The 8216-nt window shown below is 45.1% G+C and overlaps 1 pseudogene; it reads left to right on the forward strand.

The window, feature by feature from the left end:
• The first annotated feature begins 6256 nt into the window (after positions 1–6256).
• On the forward strand, positions 6257–6376 carry LOC136642819 (5S ribosomal RNA; annotated as a pseudogene).
• Positions 6377–8216: the final 1840 nt, after the last annotated feature.

The following is an 8216-nucleotide window of genomic DNA, read 5'->3' on the forward strand; positions in this document are numbered from 1 at the left end:
GTGAATGGTTTGGAATGCTGTGACTGAAAGTTAATAATACAGGTATTTATATACCGCCTTTCTTGGTCGTCAGATTTCTCCTCAGACTTTATTCAAGGCAGTTTACATAGGCAGGCTATTTAAATCCCCGTAGGGATTTTTACAATTGAAAGAAGGTTCTATCTTTCAAGAACCTCAACGATTCAGATGTTTCTTTATGCTCTGGTTTCACATTCTGGCCTCCATCCTCCCATGCTCAGAGCAGATGGAATAACTCGGCTCAGCTTGTCAGCTGCTTCAAGGTCGCACGATTGCCGGTGGCCTCGAACTGGCGACCTGCGGATGTTATCTTCAGGCAAACGGAGGCTCTACCCTCTAGACCAGACCTCTTGCCCCAGAGTTGCTGTGCTCTCTTGTTTCCAGCAAAGTCATCAGCCAGTGCAGGATCCAAAACCAAGGCAAGAGCCCAGGCAGAGGTCCTGGACCTCAGGCAGTCCAACAGGAGGCAAGAGCTCAAGTAGGAGCACAAGTCCAATCAAGAGGTCAGAATCCCAGCTAGCTCTAAGGGCAGAAAGAGCATCTCTAGCTGCACACAGCTCTTGACACAGACTCAAATAAGCTCCCTTGTCAATTCCTCGACTCCTAGTGGAAACTCCTGGCTGAGAGCCAAGATGCTATAGTAGCGATTTGGGAGTTGGACTTAAGACATGGAAGATCCACTCAGCCTTGAGGCTTCCTGGGTGACCTTGGGCCATTCACTATCTCTCAGTGTTACCTACCTCACAGGGTTGTTGTGAGGACAAAAAAGAATTCAAAAAGGATTTGAATTCCTTGAAGGGCAATGTAAAAATGTGAAAAATAAATATAAAAATAAACTCTCCAAGAAAAGCAGCAGAGCAAAGTCCTCTGGCTGTGAATAGCATGAAGATGATGAGGGGGTGTTTTCAGCTCCTGGGGATCCCCATGTGCAAGGGGTTCATGTGCAATGTGATGATCTAAGGTCTGAGTAGATTTTCCTCCCACTCCTTGAAGTTGTTCCCCTCATCTCTAGGTTGAGTGGCTTCTGTACACGAGGACATTGCATGTGCCAAAGATACCAATGAGTGCACCTGCCGCACAGATCGCTGATTATCTGCCCCCCCATACCAGTTTTCAGTGTTGAGAATGCGCTTGATTCTGTTGGAATGAAGACACTGGACCAATAGGAAACTGTCATGGTGATGCTTTCCCTGGCCTCACTCTGACTCTGAGTACAGTGATGTCTGGATTCGAGCTACCATCTTGAAAATATCCTTGATTATTACAAGTTGAAAAGCAAGAAAAATACACAATTTTACAGTATTTTAATAACTGTTGTTGCCATTGTGTGTTCCTGACTGTGAGGCACCAAGATAGGTGTCCTATTCACTCTCTCTACTTACACCACTCTGGGGCACCAATAGGAACATGGCGCTCATAAGGACCACCCAACGTCCCATTATCAGTGTTGTTAATACGCCACTCATACAATCCCGAGCACATAAAACTATGTCAACCACACACTCTGATGAGCAATAAATATAAGCCAAGGTATAGGGTCCGCTGTTCACACACAGTAATATAATTTCCAATGGACTCTGTGATTCAGCTGGCAGAGGTGGTCATCCAAGTGATGTTGTGAACCTCAGGTTTGGAGTCAAACCCAAGTATGAATTTGTGGTCGTCAGAGCCATTAAATGGCTTTAAAATGGGATTAGGTACATGCAAGGAGGACAAGTCTATATGGGACCCTTCTGTTTCAGTGAAGTCACCTGAATCAGCAACAGCAGCAAAGGGTTACTGACTTACCTGTCCTACTTGTGGGATACTGCTGCTTTCCTTGTGGGCATTTTCTAGTGGGGGGGGGGAGGGCAGGTCTACTGAGTCCCATCTTGTTTTCTGTGGTTTTTAATTTTAGTTTCACAATAAAAGCTGGCATTTAGAAGGCATAACTTCTTTCAGTGGAACTTATTCCCTGTGAAACATAAAGTGCAGAATTGGACAAAATGTAGTCCAGTGTAGCTTGTTTGTATTTAAAAGAGTGGCCGGCTTCCTCAAGTCAGAATATGAACTATTTCACACAAACTCTCAGAACACAACACCTGCACAAGATCTGTTATCCTTTCCTATAGCAGTACCTCATCAGAGACCAGCTTCAAAGGCCAACACTGCTATCTTGTGGCTGATGTGGGGAATGAACGTCAAAGCACACGCAGAGCCGAAAGAGCAAGCTGCTGATTTCAGTGTAGTTGTTACTTACTGGAAAGACTATATGCAAAGAAAAAACTAGGGTAGTATAGCACTGCACAGCATGAGCTATGAAGTAGGAAGTCCAAACCTTGCTGAGCAGTAATACTTAGTATTTATATAGTGCTTTCTGCCATTGTTCAGAGTCCTTCACATATATTATCTGAGCAGTCCTTACATCATCCCTTTAAGGTAGTGTATGGCTGCAATCCTACACACACTTTCCAAGGAGTAAGTCCCACTGAGTAGAGTGGAACTTTTGAGTAGACATCCCTAGGATTGCGCAAGCATCCAAACTGGTCCAATGGGATGGTGTCAGAACAGGGGTCAAACAACCCAATCCTAAGCTTCCCGATGCATGGAAGAACAGTGGTGCCAAAATGGCTACCACTGTATCCTGTGGGCACCAGGAAGCCCCCAGAGGTCTTCTTGGGGGAAAGGGACATTCGCCCCCTTCCCCTGAGTAAGGGCACAGGCCTTTCAGTGGGGTTTCTCAACTCTGCTCCAGTTCTTTTTGCTCAGTGCGAGAGCTAATGTCCCATAGGATTGGGCTGAAAGGCTCCTATATATTACAGGGGAGAGGGGCAAACTTGATACTAGAATGCCATCTTCAGTGGCAGACTCATGTTTTATGTAATTCTGAGTCCTGGTCCTTGCCACAACAACCACACCAACTACACTGTCCTGAACACATTAAGGGGATGTGCAGAAACCAAATGACAAATGTCACTAGTCTCGGGCTATGACAATTTTGTGGCCAATTTGTACAAAATGCACAGATAATGTAGAGGTGATCCTAGGAAAGATCCCTGCTAGATTGCTTGCCTTCTAGATAACAGTACTCTCACCCCAAGCTGTTATTTCTATTTACTGTTGTTTCAATGCTGAGTCAAAACAAAAATCAATATACAAGACCTTGACTTTCATCCACTTGATTGTCATCACTTTGTTTGCTACTCTTTTTGCCGTTTTCAATTATAACCATATTTCTAACTTCCCTTGTGTGCTTTCCTCTTTTGTCCACTTTCATCCAACCTTCCACAATGTTCATTGACATTCTTATGTTGATTTTCTTCTATCTGTGTTTATTTAGGTTCCTCACGCATTCATGTGTATTAAATAGTTATTTATGGTTTTCACCAGCCAAAATACATTTTTGGCTAAATAAGACTATGCTTTGATATTCATCCATTTTTTACTTTCATCCAGACAAAAGCACAAGGAATTGTTGTAGGCACAAAGATGGCAAATTGGCTGGGATGGCTGGAGTATACTAGCTCTCTTGCGAGAATGGATCACAAAGAAAAATGCAAATTTTTTGCTTGATGTATTTACTTAAGGCATTTGCATCATTCACTTTATAAGGTTCCCAGATCAGCTTACATAAAATCAAACAATAAGAAATCATTACAACAGAACAATGTGTATGTTGTGGGGTGGGGGAAGAAATATGCTTTGCTGGTTCCTCCTCCTCTTCCTCCTCAAAGTGCTGTTAATTCTTGAGGGGGTGCACAGTCTAAGCCTAAAGAGACACCAGCAGGTGGAGGCAGTGAGGGTGGAATGAGTCACACCCAAACAAAACAAGATACTGATACAAGATACTGAAATCAGACAGAATGCACTGATTTAAAGAACGCGCCAAAAGTTCCTGAGGCCAGCATCACTCTGAGAGAATTTGCTCAAGGCAGAGAAAACAGTTAACCCAAGATTAGTATGTTTGCCTACTTTTCGAGTTTCCTTCCAAGAATCATGTTGCTTGGAAGAGGAAGGAAAGAAAGGACCAGTGAGCAGCTTTCAGGCAGCTTCTGTATAGATACATCAAGGTAGATCAGACCAAAGGCCCATCTAGTCCAGCTTCCTGTATAGCTCATTAACCCAGCAGATGCCAACTCAGACTGTACATACCCATCATGGCTTGCAACCTGTGATTGACCTCAGGATTGGGCTCTGAAGCTGCTTTGGATGCCTTTGCTTCATTTAGGGCTCTCTCTGAAGTCACTCAGGGTGTGATGGTTTCTTCATCTCTAGCGCCAACACTGGTCCGTAGTTTCTGCCCAGCTTCCTGGACACACTGGATTGTGCTTTGGAAGCTTAAATAATTGTCAAAGAATCCCTGAACACAATGCAAACCTTTTATTTTATCCAGAACAGTTGAGAGCCTGTCCCTGCTGCCCTGCCAGAATGACCTTAGCATCTCAGCAAAACAACGAATTTATGGCAAAGAGATGGATAAGGATTTTGCATGTGCTCGTAGAAGTAGAGAGCTGTTAATGTTCATTTCCTAGTTTAAGATTCTTTTCATGCTTAGAACAAAGGGTAAACTTTGAACACTTCAGAACAAAGAAATATGGGTAGGAATGATGGATGGAATGGAAGGAATGATGGAATGTCCTTGGGATGTTTTTGGGTGTGAATGCAGAATAAATTGTGGGACTTCTGTAGAATATTAAACATGGAAACACTAAGCAATAGAGCAGAGTGTTTTTATCAATAATTTCCCATGCAGTGCACTAAGGCATGTTACGGTAGTGGGGCTGGTGGTAGTGAAGCCTCTGGCGATTATTGCTGCACTTGCTTGCTATCACAGAGTACTGGAGCATCAGGAGGTCTCTGTCTGCCATTGGCTAAGCTGCTAGGATTCTACAGACAAGGAGGATTTGGCCAGGCTGAGTACTGACTGAGGACCCATGCCCATCACAGAGCCCCCCCCCCCGTGCCAGGGTGATCCATGAGTCCTCAGTAGCAGTGGCAGCAGTACCACCCAATACTCCATTAGGGACAGAAAGGGAGATGGCAGGGGGCAATGGAGCACTTTGTGCCAAGGCCTTCAAGATGTGGCCCTGGAAGTGTGTGAAGAACAGACAGCAGGGTCATGAGAAGGAGGGGGTAGAAGTAGGGGCCTAAACATGGGAGGCACTGCCCAGAACACTGTCTGATTATTGGCATCACTAGAGGATTGGGGGGGTGCAGGCCACACTGGATGTAGCAGGCCACACCTAGCATCGCTAGGGGGTGCGGTGGTTGCGGGCTGCACTGGGTTGTGCGCAAGGGGGGAAATGACACCACTACTGGCTCAAATAGTTAAAATTGCGGGTTTTGAGGAATAATACCATCATGTTGAATATCATTTGATGTGTAATTTCATGCAGAATCCAAAGAAACTAACCACATTGAAATTATTCTATCAAAAGTTACAGCCAAAAAACCAGTGGGGGTAGGGCAAAGGTACATCACCATGCCCACTGCCTGGGGCGTTGCCCTGTCCGCTGCATGGGAGGAGGTTCATCATGGGGGTGAGGCACTGTCCTCCCACACCAGGTGATGCAAACCCTAGTGGCACCACTGTACCTGATGCTGTTTGGGGTTCACCTCGGCGCTACCAAAAGAAAAATCTTGTACCGTGCTCTGTACGTGCTGCAGTGAAACCCAGAAGTCCTGCACTTCTGGGTTTCATGGCAATTCATGGGAAGGAGGAGAATTATCTGTTTCTCACTGAAGTAAGCAAGAAGCAGATCAGCGATCTTCCATTGCTGGCAGGTTGGAGGGAGGGGGCAGTCAGGATGACTAGGTACAGTGGAGGACACAGTGTCTATTCCTTTAAACATTGTATAGAAGAGGGAATTTTGGCAGGTGTAGCTTTTTAAACCCTTCCATGCACCTGGCAAAATTCCTTCTGCTATATGATGGTGGTTAAAGGTGCAGGCACTCTGTCCTCCATTGTATGTGGTCACCCTGGCAGCAGTGGCAGACTGGGAATAAAAGGCACCCCTAATCCACCACCCCCTCAGACCTCTTGCAGTCTGTCACTGATGCAACCCACTTCAGGGTTCACTTCAACCCTAAGAGGTGAAGAGCCTGGGGCATCAGCTTAGCGGATAAAAAGCAAGGGGGGGTAGAAGAGGAAGTGTTTCAAAGGAAGAAGTGATAGACAAAACAAGGAACTTGAGAGAGAGGAAGAGGAAGGAAAACTGAGAGACAGAATGGGTAGAGACAAGAGATGTACTTGCTTAGAAGCTGCAGCAACTGTTACCCTGCACATGCCCAATCTCGTCTGATCTCAGAAGCTAAGCAGGGTCAGGCCTGGTTAGTACTTGGATGGGAGACCGCCTGGGAATACTAGGTGCTGTAGGCTTATACCATAGTCTTTCGAGACTGAAGATTGCCAACCACTTGGTGAGGAGTCCAAATTACATATGGCAGCAGCACACAGGCATTTCCAAACAGGTGCCTGACCCATTCCTATGAAAAGCAGGTGATGAGATTTGTATAAATAGCAAGGGGGACTCAGGCTCAGGTGCTATACCATGCCCTCACCCCATAGCCTTTCTCTCCAGGTGATTTTTTCCCAGGTTCAAGGCATGACTGGGGGAAAAGCACCTGACAGGACAGGCTATAGGGGTAATAGAGGCAGGCAGGCAGGAAGGGAGAAGCAAGTAGCACCCCCTATTTGTGTACCACTTTGGTCCCTTAAAGCACACTTAACCCCTGCTGCTTCTGGGTCTGCTGTCACCACCAGCAGTTTGTACCTGAGGCAGTCTGAAGCTCCCCCTATTGATAGTTGATATAATTGGCCCATTTAGCACTGCTGGAAGTGTCCTCTGGTTGGTGTAATTTAAGGGCATTCCAACAAAAGACTTGTTATTAGGACTATTGCAAGAAGAACCCAGATACCATACTGAGGCATACACAATGACCCAATTAGCACCACTGCTTCCTACAATAGAAGAATTACAATGGATTTTTTTTTAACTTGAAGAATTATTCTGTTACCTTCTTGCACTGAGAGTACAATGCCATACATCTACACTTGCAATCCTGAATTAACACTCCCATAGGCAAGCATATTTTTGGTGGGGGGGGGGTAACATCTGTCTCAAGATGTATGAATACTGTGATATGAGAAAGACCAGATTGATGTGCATTTTGTCTCAACATCTGCATTTCAGGCAGAAAAAGTTGTATAATCAGTAGCCTGAAGACACAACTTGGAAAGATGCTACTTAGTTGACTTTTCACTTGCAGTGCAGCTGCAGCCATCAGGGCAAAAGGTGGCCACCTTTTTTTGTCCTGCACCTTAATAGTGTGGTGTCAAGGAAAAACTCATCTCTGTACACTCTTGGGGCATTTTGTCCTTATGTTAATGTGTTTCTTTAAATGCAAAATATATTGATGTTCACCATCTGCATATAATTTGCATGCACACAGATATTGAACAAAAACAGCAACCTAGCCCTTGTGGAAGATCTGTATTTAGAAAACGCAAATGGTGGGAGGGAGAAGTAATAACAGGAGTCAGTATTGGAGGGGAAATGAAAAGAGAGCCTACACATTTTTAGACTATCCACAATACTGCCCTCCTGGCAATAGGATACTGGTATTGTGCTGCCCTGTGTGTTCCCAGGGGCATCTGGTGGACTACTGTGAGATACAGGAAGATGGACTGAATGAGACCTTGGTCTGATCCAGTAGGGCTCGTCTTATGTTATCTTGCAATACAGTTTTGACAGTCATGATTAGGTGAAAACAGAATATAAAAGGCAGGCAGCAAAATATATTTTTTCTCTTCGAAGCTTTCGCTAACTTTTTTTGTGTAGTGCCACCTAGTGGCCTATATCTGCCTCTCAACCAATGCCACATGGTATGTGTATTTCATTTTTTTTAAAAAGTTTACCACATAAAGCTATGGCTTTGCAACATAACAATACGTAACAATAGTTTAAGGTTGGATCTGCATGGTCCATAAAATCAGTTTATCTTTATTGTACCTTCATAAGGGCGCAATCCTAACCAGCAGTTATGCCGGCATAGGAGGCCCTGGAGTGTCGCAAACGTATCATAAAGCACGTTTGCGCCTCCGTGGGCAGGGGCCGTGTCGGCACATTCAGATGCACTGACACACGGAGGTAGGCAGAAGCCTCCGCAGCAGCTCCCACACCACCGCTTGTGTCGGCACGCTTGGGGCAGGGGAGGGG

Source organism: Tiliqua scincoides, chromosome 2 (genome assembly GCF_035046505.1).
Source record: "Tiliqua scincoides isolate rTilSci1 chromosome 2, rTilSci1.hap2, whole genome shotgun sequence".
NCBI classification, from domain to species: Eukaryota; Metazoa; Chordata; class Lepidosauria; order Squamata; family Scincidae; genus Tiliqua; species Tiliqua scincoides.